This window comes from Pseudorca crassidens, chromosome 14, assembly GCF_039906515.1.
Source record: "Pseudorca crassidens isolate mPseCra1 chromosome 14, mPseCra1.hap1, whole genome shotgun sequence".
In the NCBI taxonomy this organism is placed as follows: Eukaryota; Metazoa; Chordata; class Mammalia; order Artiodactyla; family Delphinidae; genus Pseudorca; species Pseudorca crassidens.
The window spans coordinates 13,310,200-13,330,620 of NC_090309.1; the positions used below are offsets into that span (position 1 = coordinate 13,310,200).

General features: G+C 43.8%; 1 pseudogene; it reads left to right on the plus strand.

Annotated features, from left to right (window-relative positions):
• Positions 1-18,709: 18,709 nt before the first annotated feature.
• On the plus strand, positions 18,710-19,241 carry LOC137205586 (large ribosomal subunit protein uL5-like; annotated as a pseudogene).
• Positions 19,242-20,421: the final 1,180 nt, after the last annotated feature.

Consider the following 20,421-nt stretch of genomic DNA (forward strand, 5'->3'; position numbering starts at 1 on the left):
ACTGGCACTCCAATTGACACCCATTTCCTGCATCTGTGACATTTTCTGCCTGGGAACCAGGTCAGGAATTCTGGACCTGAGCTAGATTTCACTTTCCGTTGTTCGGGACAATACAGAGAAGAAGACGTCCCCCTCCATCCCCATGTAGTTTAGCGCCCTTCTTTCTCTGGGGTTCTCCCAGAGTCTAGGGCCTGGTGTCAAGTTGCAGCCCAGGCTGAGGACCTTTGGGCACATGTATAACTTAAAGCAGCTGCCTTTCGACCTTCTAGGACCTGATGTACCTTTTAGAATAAGACAGGGGTAAAGGAGAATTTGAAAAACTAATAAGCAGGTTTCAGGTTTCCTTCTTGATACTTTTACATCCTTTATCTTCTTGAACTTACTGGGAAAAGGCAGCCGGGGAGCCCAGAGGCTTTGAAAACTGGGCACCTTTGCCCCCTTAACTCCTCCCCCAGCTCCCCAGGGCTCTCCAGGCAAAATGGGCCAAGCTTTGGTGTCCCAAAGCCCCCCACACACACCCCGGAAGAAGGAACATCACTGAACTTCAGAGGAAACTCCCACGCTGTGCTTCTCTGCCTCTCTGAGACTTACTAGAACTTGGAAAGAGCCTACATCTTCAGAATCTAACTGGTTTTTTATCTTCTTGAGCTGCTCTAGTAGATAAAACCTTGAGGTTTTTCATGAAAAAGAAATCCGTGGTGGTTTCCTGAGGCAGGGATTTGCTGGTTTCTGGGGTAGAGACCTGGGGGCCTGTGGCCTTGCCTTTTGTCATGGAAAGCAGTCAGCTGTGCTTGTGGCTGGGTGGCTGGCACCGCTGGAAGAAGAAGGAATTTCCTGTCAGGTTTGAAAACAAAAAAAGGTCAAAAAAGACCTGATACCTACAGAATTCCTCCCTACCTTTTTATTCATGATGTTGGGGGATCATCGCCAAAACCCTGGGAGGCCTGGAGAACAGTCCTTTATCATTTTAAAAAAGGTAAACATTACAATAATAATAACTCTCTTATTAGGTGCCAAGCACAGTCCTAAAATATATATATTAAATTTAAAAAAGCAACTCTATGAAGTGGATACTGTCACTCATTTCACCAATGAGAATACTGAGACCCAGGAAGTTTGTATAACTAAGCCAAGGTCAAAAATCTAGGTGGTTGCTGCAGGCAAGTGGTTGAACTGAGATTCAAAATCAGACCATCTGATGTCACAGCCTACCTGCCCTTAACCTACTATAATGCCGCTCCATTTTGAAGATGAGAAACAGAGAGGTTAAGTGACTTGCCCAAGGCCACACAGCTTGCTGGTTGCAGATTTGGGCTTAGAACCCAGGCTCCTGCCCTGCCACCCACTCCCTTCTTCTCTTCAGGCACTTCATTTGTAAACTCCTTGAGGTTGGTTTTTGTGTCCAGGGCTCCTTTTCAGGGATACAGGAAGGTAAACAGAGAGAAGTCACTTTTCCTTGACGTGTCCTCCTTTGCAGGATCAGCCAGCAGCCAGATCAGAGGTCCAGATCTCAGGCTCTGAAGCGGCCGAGGGAAGCCAGATGTTGGAGATGCTGATTTGGAACCTTGGACTTTGAACATAAATTTGGAAATGTATCCACTGACTCAGCAAATCCCTTTGGGCAGCAGGCCCTGTGCTAGGCATTGAGGATACGAAGATGACTAGATCCACTCAGATCCTTAGCAAGCATGGTAGGGCCTAGAAAAGATGTACACAGGGTAGGGAAGGTCCACAGGAAGGGACTGAGCTTCCCTCACGCAGCTGCCAGCCTCCTCCAAGGGAGGCAGAATGACTTCACCTCTGGGAAGAGCAGCGGGCAATTTTCCTGTCCCGGGCTGAGAAGCTGCAGCCCTGCCACTGTCTCCTTCACCCCGTGTCTCCCCTGTGCTCCTGCTGGGAGGAGAAAATACCAGGGCCTTATTCAAAACCGTGGTGCTTCTGGACTGACAGAAGGGACAGCGCAACCATGGTCAAGTGGTCAAAGGGAGTTCCCTTCAAGGCCTCAGGCCTGGGGGCACGACTACAGTCAGTTCCCCTACACCGTTGCCCTTCCAGCCCTGGGTGCTTTCCAGCCACACCAACAAGCATCAAGACTCGCGGCCCCCACTCCACCGCACTTCAAAGGAGCTTCGAGGGACTTCCCTGGCTGTCCAGTGGTTAAGACTCCGTGCTTCCACTGCAGGGGATGCAGTTTCGATCCCTGGTCAGGGAACTAAGATCCCGCAGGCCGAGATGCGGCTAAAAAACCAAAACAATACAAACAAGCAAACAAAAGGAGGTTCGAGGCTGCAAGCATGCTGGGATCCCCTCCTCCCCAGTTTACTCTCTCGAAAGGCATTAAGCAAACCACAGTGCAGGGATGCCTCTGCTCCAGGTTGGGATCAGCAAGTGGGGCATTACCAAGCACAAGGACCTCTTCTCTCTCAGCCCCAAAGATGATGCCAACTCACCCTATCACATCACTCTCACCTCCAACTGCCCCCACCTGGGCTGACCCATAGGCACTGCGACCGTGGCCCCTTTGTACAAACTCCCTGGGTGGGCCTCTGTCTTCCGGATAAAATGGATAATAGAGGTATCTCCTTCACAGGACCGTTGAGAGGGTTAATACATCTATTTTATATTGAATCTGTGTGTTTGCCCAACAGTAACATCCAGAAGGGCCTCAGCGTCCACTCACAGAGCCTCCACTTGTTTCTTCTCAGAAGGTCTGAGGTCAGTGTCATCATTTGTTTGCCGCACAGTCTTGGACAGTGAGTATTATTAACCTCATACTACAGAAAGGCAAAAACAGAGTAGGACGGGCTTCCCTGGTGGCACAGCGGTTAAGAATCCGCATGCCAATGCAGGGGACACGGGTTCAAGCCCTGGTCCGGGAAGATCCCACGTACCACGGAGCAACTAAGCCCGTGCGCCACAACTACGGAGCCCGCGTGCCACAACTACTGAAGCGCGTGCGCCTAGAGCCTGTGCTCTGCAACAAGAGAAGCCCATGCGCCACAATGAAGAGTAGCCCCCGCTCGCCGCAACTTAGAGAAAGCCCGCGCACAGCAACGAAGACCCAACGCAGCCAAAAATAAAAATAAATAAATTTATAAAAAGAAAACAAAAAAACAGAGTAGGGATCTTGGCAAACAGCTGGCTGCCAGGAGCCATGGAGATCTCATAGGAAAGGGAAGTTCACTCATTCATGGCCTCCAGTGAGCGAGTGAGTCACTTAGTAAATGTACCAAACACCTACTAACTTTTATTTTGCTTCCTGTTTCCCTCGCACCCCACCTCCAAGCCTGAAATGAGGACTGTCGGCTCCAGAATCCAAAATTAGTCTGCAGCCCACGACTTCTCACTGGTTCCTCTGCCATCACCACACCTCCCGCCTGCAGGCCTCCCAGCCCTGACTCCTGACTCCCGGCTGTGCACGCTACCTCCATCCCTACCTTTCCGAGCTCATTCTCCCTTTGGAGCCCAGAGTAATCTTTTAAACAACAGATATGATGATACAGCTTTCCTGCTTAGAACCTTTTGATAACCTCTATTACTAGCAAACCCCAAAGTTCTTTTGTGCCCTGCATGAACTAGCTCCCTCCCTTACTCATGTAACCCCCCCTCTACTTGGCTCCAGACACTTACAGCTCTGCAGCCCCTCAAGCATTCCAAACTCTTCTGTTTTAGGGTCTTTGCAGTTATTTCCTCTACCATGAGAGCTCAATTCCCCAGACCTTTTTTCTTTCTTTTTTTTTTTTGGTCGCACTGCACAGCATGCAGAATCTTAGTTCCCTGACCAGGGATCGAACCCCTGCAATGGAGGCGTGGAATCTTAACCACTGGACCACCAGGGAGGTCCCTCCCCAGATCTTTTCAGGCTTCCACTCAGAGTTCCATCTCTGGAGCAGCTGTCCCTTGAGCATCGTAACCCTTCCCATTTCCATCAAGTCCCCTCGGAAGCCCTTTATAAATTGTTCTTCCCACCGTAACTAAACCCCATTCATGTCTGTCTCCTCCTATTTTACTTATTTTTTTTTAATTTTTATTTTTTGGCCGTGCCACGTGGCATGTGGGATCTTACTTCCCCAGGGATCGAACCCAAGCCCCCTGTAGTGGAAGCGTGGAGTCAACCACTGGACCACCAAGGAAGTCCCTCCTCCTATTTTAAAGTGAAATAATTATCTTATTGATCTTAAAAGAAAAGAACATTTTCCCCCCTCCCTGTGTGGGGAAACTAAGGCACAGAGCATCCCTTTCCACAAGAGTTTCATTGATGATACACCTCATTTGCCCACCTGTGGGACCACTTAGTCCGTACAGTAGAAAATTTCTCTTTCTCCTCCAGTCTTAAGTGGGCAAAACCCCAGGAATTTTTGCTATGTTTAGCCTGGATTTAGCACTCAGCCGTCCTCCTCTCCCACACATCACTTCCCCCTTTCTGCGTTCATACCTCCCCTGTGTTCTCCCGGAGACGTAATTCTCAGCCAAACACCTGGAGTCTTTGATCATCAACCCATCGGCTGCCTCCCAGCACTCATGTCAGCTAGAAGACTTTCAAGTTCTCCCCCTTTACTAGGTCTGGGAAAGGAAGAAAAAAAAAACACCCGTAGCAGCTGTTACACTGCACCTTTCTTTGCGTACTGGTGGTCAGCGCCAAGGAATTGCTGCTTTAGCAAAGATTTTTAAAAAACCTTCCTTCAATGGGATTAACTTCCGGGCGGCCGATGATGGCTGCCACACAGCGTCGCAGTGTCAGCCACAGAGCCCCAGCCCCTTCTGCTGCCTTTCCAGCCTGTGTGCTGGATGTCCTGCTGTTTCCAATTTCTTGATTCAGGAACTACGGAGAACATACACACCTTAATAAAGGGATTATTGCCATTGCCGAAGTAGTAGTGGGGCTGGCACTTGTGAGGCAATGATCCTCCTTTCCAGCATCTTACATGCTCAGATTCCTCCAAAAGGGCAGCATCACAATTCATCCTGATGCTCCCAAATGCAGTGGCCCTTCGTTTGCTCAGCAGTTTTTACCAACCACTTTCTATACCTACTCAGAGACCTGGCTAAAGTCAAGGTCCCTATAAGGATGACGCTTTCATTCTAGGGGAGGAGGAGAAGCAAAGAAGGGGTAAGAGCAGGGTCAAAGTGCTTTGATGGGAGAAATGTGGGGTGCTGTGGGAACTTCTGGGAGAGGCCGCACCCCTCACCTGAGTAGGAGCTGGCGAGGTGAAGAGGGAAGGGAGGGAGGGAAGATGTGTGGACAGGAGGAGGCTGTGGCAGTAGAATGGAGGTCTGGAAACCAGAAGCCATGGTTCTTATGGGAACTGAAAGAAGCTACCCTCAGAGGCAGGTAGATACAGCAGGGTTTTAGGCAGGCAGGGCAGTGGAGTGGGTGGAAGCCTGCGTCAACAGAATAGAACTGGGCAGAATAGATGAGAACAGAAATGAATCAGATTTGTATTTCAAAGCGACTTCTTTGTGGACAGTCTTTTGGAAGGACAAGATCTTCTTAGGGAGACCTCTCTGGAAGCTACTGTAGCAAGCAAGAAGTGATGGGAATCTGAAATAGGGTTGGGATAATGAGGAAGAAAATAAGGGGAGGTTTGAGGGACACGTAGGATATAGGAAGGTAGACTTTGGGATTTCCAGAAACTGGTGGTCAAGGGAGAAGCATGACTCCAAGATGACATCGGGGCTCTGCCCGAGGTCGTGGGGTGAAAGGTGGTACCATTCACCAGATCAGGACACTCCAGAAGAGGGGAGACTGTCTGAGAGTCCCCCAGGAGGAGCTTTCCAGCAGGAGCTGGAGTCCGTAGATTGATTAGGAGGGAGGACCAGGCTAGCTGTATAAATCTGAGAGGTATCAGAATGTGGATGAGAGATTTAATTTAGCCACTTAACAAATATTTCTTAGCAGCTACTTTGTGCCAAGCCCTGTGCCGTGGGCTGGAGATACAATGGTGAGTATAATAGACTTGTTCCCTCGTCTCTTGGATTTCATAGTCTAGTGGGAGAGGAAATAATCTTGCTAATGAATATGTAATTACAAAGTGCTGTGAAGGGGCAGGGTGGAGTTCTGTGAGAATAAAAGGAAGGATAGTAACCGAGCCTGAGGCACCAGGAAAGGTTTTCCTGAGGGCATGAGGCTTGAATGGAGATCTGAGAAAATGGGCGGGAGTGGACCCGGTGAAAGGAACGAAAGCACATTCCAGACAGAAGGAGCAGAACTTACAAAGTCTCTGTGGCCAAGAGGACACAGCGCGCTGGAGGGGCTGAACAGGGCTGCGCGGGTGCACAGAGCAGTGTGGGGGGACATAATCAGATTTGCATTTTGAAGGGTTGTTTGAGGTAAGGGGTCTTCAGAAGTGAAGCGGACAAAAGTAGGATGTCATTGCAGTTCAAGCAATGACCACGATCGTGACAATACAGAAAGACATACGGATTCTTGTGAAAGGTATCAGGGAAGTATTGGGTGGGCCAAAGAGTGCCTTCGGTTTTTAAGTAAAAACAAAAGACACGTTTTTCATTTTCACCAAGAACTTTATTGAAAAAAGACTTTTTTACCTTTTTGAGCAAAGAACTGTTCCAGGGGCCTTTTACAGTCTTCCAGGAAATTGAAATTTTTCCATTAAAAGAATTTTGTAAAGACCTAAGTAAATGCAAATCCGAAGGTGCAATGTCTGGTGAATACAGCAGATGAATCAGAACTTTCCAGCCAAGCTGTAACAGTTTCTGCCCGGTCATCAAAGAAACATGCAGTCTTGCGTTATCCTGATGGAAGATTATGCATTTTCTGTTCACTAATTCTGGACACTTTTCACTAAGTGCTGCTTTCAGTTAGTCTAACTGGGAGCAGTATTTGTTGGAATTAATCGTTTGGTTTTCTAGAAGGAGCTCATAATAGAGCTTCCAATCCGACCATATACACAACACCACCTTCTTTGCATGAAGACCGGCCTTTGGTGTGGTTGATGGTGGTTCATTTCACTTGCCCCACGTGCCCCATGATCACTTCCATTCCACATTGTTGTACAGTATCCACTTTTCATCCCCTGTCAATTTGTTTCAAAAAAGGAACGTTTTCATTATGTTTCAGTAGATACTCGCGGTGGAAATACAGTCAAGATGGTTTTTTTTCCGCTTAATTTACGTGGAACCCAAACATCAAAGCGATGAACATAACCAAGCTGGTGCAAATGATTTTCAACGCCTGATTTCGATATTTTGAATATGTTGTCTGTCTCCTGCAAGGAATAACATTGATCATTCACAATGTTTCGATTTGACCGCTATCAACTTCGACTGGTCTACCCGACCGTGGAGCATCGTCCAGAGAAATCTCCAGCACGAAACTTCGCAACACTTTTGACACGTTCAATCAGTCACAGCGCCTTCTCCATACACTGCACAAATCTTTTTTCACGTTTCGGTTGCGTTTTTACCTTTCTTGAAATAATAAAGCATAATTTGCGGAAAATGTCGCTTTTTTGTTCTTCCATCTTCGATATTAAAATGGCTACACAAAAATTCACCAATTTTGATGTCTTTTTTTAGATGCACGCTGATATGACAGTTGTCACATACGATCTAACAAAATTGTTTCAAATGAAGTTAAAGACAACTAAGGGCTACTAGAGCCAGCTTACGGAAAAAAACGAACGAAACTTTTGGCCCACCCAATAAAATCAACAAGTCTTGGTGAGGCATTGGATATAGAGATGTAAGGGAGAAAGGTATCAAGGATGAGTTTTTGGTCTGTACCCTGGGAAACTGGTTGGTAAGGGTTTCAGAGATGAGGAAAATTGAAACAACATCAATTGTTATTTGGTGCATGTGTGTTATAAATCTGGTCTCAAATACATTGAGTTGAGGTGCCCCAGACATTCAGGTAGGAGCACAGATGATTCTGGAGCTCACAGGAGAAGCCTAGGCTGGAAATTTAAATTATGAGTCACTGGTGTGGAACTATTAATTAAGGGAATTCTGGCTTCTGACATGCAAAGAGCTAGAAGGTTATCACTTCCATGCTCACACTAAGAAAACGCTGAGCAAACTGAAAATCAACAACTTTTCTTAGATTCATCAGAGAACAGATGCCTCCAGAACTGAAAAGAGAGATGAACACCAAGAATCACAGTTTAACAGGAGCAAAGTTTACTCTTGCCACTGGAGCCAGTGCTGGTAGAAAAACCTAAAATGTGATTGACAAATTGCTGGAGGATCAGTGTGTACAAGCTTGAGAGTTAAAACTTCTGGAGTCCCCACACGTTGCTGAGTGTTACCTCCAGGAACTCTTTCAGGTTCTCAGAGTACAGGTTGGAAAAAAAAGTCCTCTCATGCTGCTGACAGGGGGAGGGGAAAGTAACCATTTTGAAATAAACCAGATCATTCTGTTCCCCATAATGACATCCTGCTCTATGTATTTTTTTTATATTTTATTTATTTAGTTATTTATTTAGTTATTTATTTACTGGCTACGTTGGGTCTTCCGCTGCTGCACGTGGGCTCTCTCTACTTGCAGCGAGCGGGAGCTACTCTTCATTGCGGTGCGAGGGCTTCTCATTGCGGTGGCTTCTCTTGTTGCAGAGCACAGGCTCTAGGCCCACAGGCTTCAGTAGTTGTGGCTCACGGGCTCTAGAGTGCAGGCTCTAGAGTGCAGGCTCAGTAGATGTGGTGCACGGACTTCGTTGCTCCGCGGCATGTGGGATCTTCCCGGACCAGGGCTCAAACCTGTGTCCCCTACATTGGCAGGCAGATTCTTAACCACTGCGCCACCAGGGAAGCCCCTGCTCTATGTATTTTATCAGAGCCTAATTGACTTGGGAGAAGGGAAATACCCAACTCCAGCCCCCTCTAGACTTCCTATCTCACCTAAAGAAACAAACAAAACAGCAGAGAAGCACTTGTGCAGATCACAGACCAGGAGCACAGGCTCACTAATAGACCAAAATTGAATTATAAACTATAAACACTTCACCTATCCCCACCTTACCACCATATCGATCTGGCTCCTGTATAATAACAGTGGATTATAGCTAAATGAACAGTAAGGCTCAGACTCTATTTCAAGACAGAGTCTCTAGGGAAACCCAAAGACAACAAGGGATGCAAAAATGAGGACACTGGGGGAAATGTTATCCTCTGACGCATATAGCTACAGCAAACAGTAAATACAGCCTAACTCCTAGCCAAATAAACATAAACACACTAAAGACATATCCTCAGTTTCTTTTTTACCAGATTCATCATATCTGGCTTTCAAGAAAAAAACTTACAAGGCATGCTAACAGGTAAAAAACACAGTCTGAACAAAACAAACATTAGAACCAGGCTGATGGCAAGGATGTTGGAATGATCAGACCAGGACTTTAAAATAACTATGATTAATATTAAGGGCTTTAATGGAAAGAGTGGACACCGTGCAAGAAGAGATGGATGATACAGGCAGACAGATGGGAACTCTAAGAAGGAATCAAAAGGAAACGCTAGAAATCAAAAACACTTGAACAGAAATGTAGAACGCTTTTGATAGGCTCATAAGTAAACTGGACACAGCCAAGTAAAGGATCAGTGAGCTTGAAGATATGTTGATAGAAACTTTCAAAACTGAAATGCAAAAAGGAAATAAGGATGAAAAAGACAGGACAGATGATCCAAGAACTGTGCAACAATGACAAAAGGTATAACTTCCGTGCAGTGGGAATACCAGAAAGGAAAGGAGAAAGGAGCAGAAGAAATAATTGAAGCAATAATGTTTGTGAATTTTCCAAAGTTAATGAAATATTAACTGAGGTAGTAGCTGTGGATGAAACCACTTAGCAGGTAGAATGTGTAATGAGGAGAAAAGAGGGTATCAAACTGCCTTGAGGACCATCAGGGTTTCAGTGACTTACTGATAGAAGAGGATGACTCCACCAAAAAGACACAGAAGAATGAATGAGCAGAGAGGAAGACAAGGAGATCGATGTGTCCCAGAAGCCAAGGAAGGTGGATGTAAATGAAGAAAGGATGGTCAATCGAGGCCAATGCTTCAAATAGAGCCCCATATTTTTCATTTGAATTTTAAAAAACTATGACAAATTTTTCCCTAAATGTATCTATGTAAGTGCTTATATCCCCTCACCAACAGTGGGGGACATATAAATATTTCTTATGTTTGCCAGTCTTAAGTGGCTAGATAGAAGATAAAAGCATATAAATTTATATCCTCCTTTTACACCACCCACGAACGGTACAAAAAGAAATGAGAAAAAAATCTCATTCAGGTTCCAGTTAAACATGATGGTTGAGGGAAGTCCCTGGCGGTCCAGTGGTTAGGACTCCGTGCTCTCACTGCCGAGGGCCTGGGTTCAATCCCTGGTCAGGGAACTAAGATCCCACAAGCCGTGCAGTACGGCAAAAAAAGAAAAAAAAAGATGGTCGAATGAAGATTTATCTTTACTCCCTTGAAACATCACTAAACGAGTAAAAAATGTTAAAAGGCAGCAGACAACAACGGGAAAGAGGAGACAGCAAGCAGAAAAGTGTATATGATTTAGTATCAGGTGATGGAGAGGAGGAAGAATGGGTGTGCTTCGTTTAAAAATGCATAACATATCCCTGGTATGGAAAAAAGGAGCTGGTAATACCTTGGAGAGGTGAGTTGGGGGACTGGGGAAGGAGTGGGAGGGAGGCTTCAATGCAGAGCCTTTTGTACTTTTTGAACTTGGAAACATATTACTGTTTTGTCCGAAACCAAGTTACTACAATTTAAATTTAAATCCAAAAGAGAATTGCCCTCATTTGTAACATCGTCCTGAGGGAGGTTGTCAGTGGGGTGAAGATGGATTCCTCCCGGCCCTTGAGTGCAGGGCAGATTCAAAAACGAGGCTCCTTCTGTATCTCACGTGGTGCCCTTCCAGACACTTGTCTTTATCAGCTGCCCAGCCTACTCACCTCTCCAGTATTCAGACAAACAAGACCCAAGGGCAAAAGTACAGGGTCTTCAATGACAGCTGGTACACTGCTTACTATACGCCAGGCACTGTTTCAGAAGGGCTTTACATGTATTTATTCAATCCCTACAACACTGAGGCAGGTATCATTATTTATGGGATAGATCCCTTAGGCCCTGTAACAAGCAGCTTGGAGCACTGAAGAGAATGGTAACAGGCAATGGTAATAATCCCCTACTCCAAGGCAGGTGGGAATTCTGGGTCCACTTTGGTCTTTGTTGTCTTGACCGAACTTCTCTGAGCCTTGTATCATCATTAAAGATCTCTACTATAATCGTTCTTTTTTAAAAATAAATTTATTTATTTTATTTATTCATTTTTTTGGCTGCATTGGGTCTTCGCTGCTGCACGTGGGCTTTTCTCTAGTTGCGGCAAGCAGGGGATACTCTTTGTTGCAGCGCACGGGCTTCTCCTTGTGGTGGCTTCTCTTGTTGCAGAGCACGGGCTCTAGGTGTGCGGGCTCAGTAGTTGTAGCACGTGGGCTCAGTAGTTGTGGCTCGAGGGCTCTAGAGCGCAGGCTCAGTAGTTGTGGCGCACGGACTTAGTTGCTCTGCAGCATGTGGGATCTTCCCAGACCAGGGCTTGAACCCATGTCCTCTGCACTGGCAAGCAGATTCTTAACCACTGCACCACCAGGGAAGCCCTCTACTATAATTCTTAAAGTAGTTTTTTTGTTTGTTTGTTAGTTTGCGGTACGCGGGCCTCTCACTGTTGTGGCCTCTCCCGTTGCGGAGCACAGGCTCCGGACGCGCAGGCTCAGCAGCCATGGCTCACGGGCCCAGCCGCTCCGCGGCATGTGGGATCTTCCTGGACCGGGGCACGAACCCGTGTCCCCTGCATCGGCAGGCGGACTCCCAACCACTGTGCCACCAGGGAAGCCCCTACTATAATTCTTTTACCAACAGTAATCATCTTGTACCCAAAATAAAACCAATAGCCTTGCCATAGTCATTAACAAAAATATTCATTAAACAAATAATTGCATAAATAACTATAATTCCATGAAGGAAATATTTTGTGATAGATACAAGGGAATAGCTCAAGGTCTGGGCAGTCATTGAAGAACATGGGTGACTGGGCTGGCCAAATGGATAAGGAGAAGGCATTCCAGACAAAAGATAGAGTGTGGGTAAGGTGCCAAGGTGAGAAGGTACAGGGGGAAGATCAATGGGACTCAAGTGTCTTGAGTGAGTGGAGAGTGGGAAAGCAGAGGGAGGAGGGCCAGAGACATAGGTGGATCTCATGCACCACTGGCAGCCAGGAGGAGGATTTTGAACACTGCTCTGTGAACACTGGGAAGCCATTGAAGGGTTTTAAGCAGAGGAATGGCATGACTAGATTTCCATGTTTACAAGATCCATATGCAGGCTGCAGTACAGAGACATAGTAAGAGAATTCCATAAAGTTATGGCATAAATACAGAAAACACATTTTCTTTCCATTGTACAGTATTAACAAGGTAGAAAAGGAGACTGGAAAAGGAAATCCCCACACACCATGGCAACCAAAGGTTTAAAATAGAAGGAGAAAACGGAAGAAGATAAACTAATAGAAGAAATGTTTCCAGAGGTTAGAAAAAGACTGGACTCTTTAGTTTTCATCATCTCTTGTTTCATTATTTCTTTTTTATTTTATTTTTAAAAATTAATTAATTCATTATTTAGTTTATTTTTGGCTGTGCTATGTCTTTGTTGCTGTGCACAGGCTTTTCTCTAGTTGCGGTGAGTGGGGGCTACTCTTGGTTGCAGTGCACAGGCTTCTCATTGCGATGGCTTCTCTTGTGGGGGAGCACGGGCTCTAGGCGTGTGGGCTTCAGTAGTTGTGGCATGCGGGCTCAGTAGTTGTGGCTCATGGGCTCTAGGCTTAGTTGCTCCATGGCATGTGGGATCTTCCTGGACCAGGGCTCGAACCCTTGTCCCCTGCATTGGCAGGCAGATTCTTAATCCTTGTGCCACCAGGGAAGTCCCAACAATTAATTTATTGATATTTATAATCTTCAGATGGAAAGGACCCACCCAATGCTAAGCAGGATTTTGGGGGGGGAAGAAAAAGACCTATACACGGACATTCTGGTAAAACTCTAGAAATCCAAGGATAATACCTACTAAGGAAGGAAAATCAGATGGTCAGCAGACTTCTCCTCAATAGCACTGCACCCTCTGAGGACTTCTTGTTGATACACAAGACAGTCCAGCTAACTTAGGCAAAAAAGGAATTTATTAGGAGGGTATGCAGTAACTCACAGAATCAAAGGAAACCTGAAAAACTGTGTCTTGTTGGGGAGGGAATCATATTAGCTCTGAAGGTCACAGCAGCAGGTCTCCTCTGAACCCCATCACTGGGAGGAGGGAGCTGCAGCCAGGTATGGTATCTGTGTCACTCTGCGTAAGATTCAGATTTCAGGGAAAAAATTCTGATTGACTCCTGGGCTGGGAGGGGGGTGGGACACCTTAATTGACAGGATACAGTTACTAGAATAGTGAGGATGAATTTGCAGTCAAACAACGCATTAATTCATCTAGTTGATCCATGTTTATTGAGTCATTCTATGTGCCAGGCACTGTTCTGGGCACTGGACATAAGCAGTGAACAAACCAGACAGAGACACTATTCTCATGGAGCATACATTCTGCTGAGGGAGGTGATGGTTGACAGAAAATAAATACAGCTCCATGATCTCTTTTCTCCAGTGATGAAATGGAAAAAGCTATGAAGTAGTATCCTTGTCCCTATTCTTATTATTTTATAAGGAAATATTTGTTTGGATTTACCTAAAAGTCAATCACTTTCTATGCTCACCATCTTTTCTTATGTTTCTTTAAAGACGTTTTCTTTTTGCTGAAGTAAATCATACAGATGTTCTTTTAGTGAAGTTCTCTTGGCCATATACTCCTTCAATTTTTACTTGTAGAGAAATGTTCCATTTGCCCTAGTTCTTGAAAGATAGTATGCTTTCAGGACACAGAAATCTACGTTGACATGTGTTTCCCTTAACTTTTGAAAGATGTTATTCTGTATCTTCTGGTTTCTTTCTTTTTTAAATAAATATTTATTTTAAAATAAATAAATAACATTAGTCTTTGTTGTGGCATGCAGGATCTTCATTGTGGCATGCAGGATCTAGCTGCCTGACCAGGGATCGAACCGGGGCCCCTTGCATTGGGAGCGTGTAGTCTTAACCACTGGACCACCAGGGAAGTTCGCATATCTTCTGATTTCTGTTATCAGCTGTCTGAATAATTGTCATTCCTCTGGAGAGGATCTGTCTTCTCTTTCTGGCTGCTACTAACATGTTCTCTTTGCCTTTGGTGTTCTACAGTTTCACTAAAATATGTATAGGTAGATTTGTTTTTGCTTACCCTGCTTGGTGTATGCTGTCTTCCTTGTTTCTGTAGATTTTTGCCTTTTATCTATTTTGGAAAATGCACAACCATTATCTCTTTAAATATAGCTTCTCCTCCATCCTCAGGATTTTCTGTTTCTGGGACTATGATTAAATGTCTATCCCATTTCTCATTCTACATATGTAACCTCTCTCTCTATCATATGTTTCATCACCTTGTCTCTCTAAGTTGCATCCTCCATAACGTTATTCGCTCTACCTCCCAGGTCACTCTTTCCCTCTTCATTTTTCCCTAGGCTTTGTTTAACTTTTCCACTATTGATCTTTAAATTTGAACAATAACACTTTTCATTCCAAAAAATTCGATTTGGGGACTTCCCTGGTTGTCCAGTGGTTAAGACTCTGCGCTCCCAATGCAGGGGGCCTGGGTTTGATCCCTGGTCAGGGAACTAGATCCTGCATGCCAAAACTAAGAGCCCACACTCGGCAACTAAGAGCCCGCATGCTGCAACTAAGAGATTGCATGCTGCAACTGAGCCCGCATGCTGCAAGGAAGATCCCGTGTACCACAACTAAGACCCAGCGCAGCCAAATAAATAAATAAATATGTTTTTTAAAAAAAGACCCTGAGACTAACTCAATGAAAATAACCAGTCTTTAAAAAAAAAAAGTTTGACTTGTTTCTTTTCCAAATCTGCCTTAGCATTTCAGATAATGTCTGATGGGTTGCTTAGCTTTACAATCCATCTTTTATTTTGTAAACATGTTGTACATATTTTATATTCTGGATCTGATAATTCCAATATCTGAAGTCTTTTCAAGTCTAAATCTATTGATTATTTCAGCTTACTCTCACTCATTATGACTTGTCTCTCTGTGTCACTTGCCTTGATTGTGAATTAATATATGGTTAATCTTAATCTCTGGGAAAGAGGATTTATATAAGCTTCTGCTATCAGGGGGGATGCTATCAACATGTGAGCATTTTAGCCTTTTTTGAGGGTCCCAGTTTATGCTGGGACTCTCTGGCATTCAGCATCCCCACCCTGCTGCCTGCTGTGTTTGTGTGCCTTAGTAATATACGAGGCCAACTTCAATATTTGCCCTCTGGTCAAATTCCACCTTTGTACTTCTTGCTTACTACTCTCTAATTTGTTTCAGTTCATCTTTTTGCTTGTTTTTAACTTTTTATTTTGAAATAATTTGATACCTACAGAGAAGCTTCAACAACAGTACAAAAGACTCCCATATACTCTTTCTTCACCCAGATATCCCATTACACATGAATACTTTAGTATGTATATTTTCCCAAAATAAAGCTACTCTGTTACACAATCAGAGCACAACCACAAAACTCAGGAAATTAACATTGATAAAATACTACAGCTAATCCACAGACCCTTTCCAAATTTTGCTAATTGTCTCAATAATATCCTTTATAAAGCTGTCTCCTTTCTGGTCCAGGATCAAATCCAGGATCACACATATTTAGTTGTTGTGTCTCTTAAGTTTTCATCAATTTGGAACTGTTCTTCAGTTTTTCCATATCTTTCAAGACTTTGTCATTTTTGAGGAGTACTGGCCAGTTATTTTTCAATTTGAATGTCTTATGTTTTCCTCATGGTTAGATTCAGGTTATTACTTTTTTTTTTTTTTTTTGGGCAGAAATATCACAGATTTGGTTCTGTTCGCCTTAGTGCATCAGATTAAGAGGCAAATGATATTGATTTGTCCTATTATTGGTGATGATAACTTTTTTTCACTTAGTTAAGATGATGCTATAGACTGAATTATGTCCCTCCCAAAATTTTATGTTGAAGCCCTAATCCCCAGTGTGATGCTGTTTGGAGATAGGCCTTTGGAAGATAATTAGATTTAGACGAGGCTTAGGATCAGTGCCCTTATAAGAAGAGACATCCAGAGAGCTTGTTCTCTCTGCCATGTGAGGGCACAGCAAGAAGGCGGCTATCTGCAAGCCAGAAAGACAGCTATCACCAGAAATTGACCAGGTTGGCACCCTGATCTTGGACTTCCAGCTTCCAGAACTGTGAGAAAATAAATTTCTGTTGTTTAAGCCACCCATCTATGGTATCTTTTTTTTTTTAACATCTTTATTGGGGTATAATTGCTTTACAATGGTGTGTTAGTTTCTGCTTTATAACAAAGTGAATCAGTTATACATATACATATGTTCCCATATCTCTTCCCTCTTGCGTCTCCCTCCCTCCCACCCTCCCTAACCCACCCCTCCAGGCAGTCACAAAGCACTGAGCCGATATCCCTGTGCCATGTGGCTGCTTCCCACTAGCTATCTACCTTACGTTTGTTAGTGTATATATGTCCATGCCTCTCTCTCGCCCTGTCACAGCTCACCCTTCCCCCTCCCCATATCCTCAAGTCCGTTCTCCAGTAGGTCTGTGTCTTTATTCCTGTCTTACCCCTAGGTTCTTCATGACACTTTTTTTCTTAAATTCCATATATATGTGTTAGCATACGGTATTTGTCTTTCTCTTTCTGACTTACTTCACTCTGTATGACAGACTCTAGGTCCATCCACCTCATTACAAATAGCTCAATTTCGTTTCTTTTTATGGCTGAGTAATATTCCATTGTATATATGTGCCACATCTTCTTTATCCATTCATCCGATGATGGGCACTTAGGTTGTTTCCATCTCTGGGCTATTGTAAATAGAGCTGCAATGAACATTTTGGTACATGACTCTTTTTGAATTATGGTTTTCTCAGGGTATGTGCCCAGTAGTGGGATTGCTGGGTCATATGATAGTTCTATTTGCAGTTTTTTAAGGAACCTCCATACTGTGGGAATGTGAATTGGTTCAGCCACTATGGAGAACAGTATGGTATTTTTAATAGCAGCCCTAACTGACTAATATAGATGGTATTTTCAGGTTTCTTCACTACAAAGTTAATTTATAAGTAATTTTACTTATGAATTAGTAAGAAAATTGATAAGTATTTTGTAGAGAGCTACCTTGAGACTGGGCATTCTGTTTCTCATCAAATTTTACCCATTAGCAGCAAGGCAATTTCCTCTTGATTTCTTCTTCTCCCCTCCTCCTCCCTCTCTCCCTCCATCTGTGCCATCCTTCCCCCATTCTCCCTTTTTCCCCCTCCCTCCCCTCCTTCCTCTGTTCCTCCCTCCTACTTTCCTTTCCTCCTTCCCTGAGATCTCAAAATGAACAAGTGACTGTTTCAGCTCCCAGTTCCATCACAATCATTATTGTGTTCCTATGACATGAGCGATCCTTCCTTCTAAATCAGCAGAGCCCAGATCTTTTGAGAATGGGAAGGAAAAAATTTTTGAGCCTTTCATTGGGTGTCATATGAGAGGTGTGACTCTCAAGCTCTACCTCTTCATTCCCTGGCCAATGAACTTTTTGCTTGGGAGAAAGAGTACCATTACTTTGCTTGTTCACAGCCAACGGCTGTTTGAATAGCCGTTCAAGAGTCAGTCAAATGGCTGACTTTTTAATAGCCATTCAAGAGCAGCTCTTTCTGGATGATGGAGTACATGCAGACCAATGACTCCTTTGGGTGATATCTGATTTGTTTACTTTATTATGAAGCGAATTTATTTGTAGGAGGTAATGGTGTATGGTTTACCGTCATAGTGAATGATATTAAGTAAGGTGTTTGGTGGTGTTCCCAGTAGTGACAGGCAAGAACACAAATCCATTTCTAGAAAAAGTCTATTTAAGCAAAGACAGATTTATCCTTCCTCGATGATGGAAGAGATACCATGTAACCAGCTAGAAACCACGTGCCCTGGAGGTATCCTTCTATTATTAAAGATTCAGGGTTTCCAAGGCTAATGGTGAATTTGGTGCTTGGTGGCTGTGGTCAGACAAGCTTGGCGTTGCTGGTCTTCTCAAGAGAAGATAAACTCCATGAAGGAAGATGTTGTCTGACTTGTTTATCCAGTGTATTTAGTGACAGATATGTGTCTGAGACATATTGAGTGTTTAATAAACGTCATGCTCAGGAATCAATAAGGTCCTCACCTTAGACCAGAAGGTCTTCTTGAGGCAAAGTGGACAGTGAGATATATTTCTTGAAGTTTTGTCTTCTGGGAGAATTTCCTTTCTCTACTGTCTTTCAAGGCGTGGAGATGTAAGGCTGAAGTCAGACACTTGTGGTTGATGCTGCAGTATAGTGCATGTCCATCTGTAAATCAGGGATAGGTTGTTTGTTTTTTTCTTCTCAATCAACTTTCCTTGGGGCCAAGCTGTTCACACTCACAAAATATGTACTCCCACCTACGTAGCTTCTTGCGTCTTCATGAGAAGCCCACTTCACAAGGCCCACTTCTCTCATTCTCTCTTTCATTGCCACTTGATGAAGGGTTGCTTCTGAGCACCTCTCACATCATGGCATAGGATCAAGGTGAAGAGGAGAACCCCATGAGGGAACTTTGCATCAGCAAGCTCTACCTCACCATCTGTGTGGGGGAAAGTTGAGACAGACTGACCCCAGCAGCCAAGGTGCTGGCGCAGCTCACAGGCCAGACCCCTGTGTTCTCTAAAGCCAGATACACCGTCAGATCCTTCGGCATCAGGAGAAATGAAAAGATTGTTCACTGCACAGTCCGTGGGGCCAAGGCAGAAGAAATCCTGGAAAAATGTCTAAAGGTATGGAGAACATGTGTTAAGAAAAAATAACTTCTCAGATATTAGAAACTGGTTTTGCAATCCAAGAACACATCGATTGGGGATCACATATGACCCAAGAATTGATATCTACGAGCTGGACTTCTACGTGGTGCCGGGTAAGCCAGTTTTCAGCATTGCAGATGAGAAGCACAGGACAGGCTGAATTAGGGCCAAACACAGAATCAGAAAAGAGGAGGCCATGCACTGGTTCCAGCAGAAGTATAATGGAGTCATGCTTCCTGGCAAATAAGTTCTCGTTTCTAACCAAAAGGTCAATAAAAAGTTTTCAGCGAAATGTAAAAAACAAAAACAAAAACGCCACAAATTAGTAAATATCTGTATATCGAATGCTATATAACAGTAAATAATTAAATCTAGATGAAATGGAAACATTTCTAAAGGTACTGTATATCAACTAATAAAACTGACACATAAGATGTAGAAGCTCTGAACAGATTAATAACTACAGAAGAAATCTGAATAGTAGTAAAAAATCTACACCTAAAAAAGACACTAGGCCAAGACAGATTTATGAGTAAGCTCTACCAATGTTTCAAAGACAGTATTACCCCAATGTTACTTTTAAACATGGACAAGTATGAAAATTTATTAATTTGTTCTATGAAGCCAGCAAAATCCCAATACCTCTTTTTTTTTTTAACATCTTTATTGGAGTATAATTGCTTTACGATGGTGTGTTAGTTTCTGCTTTATATCAAAGTGAATTAGCTGTACATATACATATATCTCCATATCTCCTCCCTCTTGCATCTCCCTCCCACCTTCCCTATCCCACCCCTCCAAGTGGTCACAAAGCACCAAGCTGATCTCCCTGTGCTATGTGGCTGCTTCCCACTAGCTATCTATTTTACATTTGGTAGTGTGTATATGTCCATGCCACTCTCTCACATTGTCCCAGCTTACCCTTCCCCCTCCCTGTGTCCTCAAGTCCATTCTTTACATTTGCGTCTTTATTCCTGTCCTGCCCCTAAGTTCTTCAGAACATTTTTTTTTTTTTTTTTAGATTCCATATATATGTGTTAGCATACGGTATTTATTTTTCTCTTTCTGACTTACTTCATTCTGTATGACAGTCTCTAGGTTCATCCACCTCACTACAAGTAATTCAATTTTGTTTCCTTTTATGGCCGAGCAATATTCCATTGTATATTCGTGCCACATCTTCTTTATCCATTCATGTGTTGATGGACACTTAGCTTGCTTCCATGTCCTGGCTATTGTAAATAGAGCTGCAATGAACATTGTAGTCCTTGACTCTTTTTGAATTATGGTTTTCTCAGGGTATATGCCCAGTAGTGGGATTTGCTAGGTCACATGGTAGTTCTATTTTTAGTTTTTTAAGGAACCTCCATACTGTTCTCCATAGTGGCTGTATCAATTTACATTCCCACCAACAGTGCAAGAGGGTT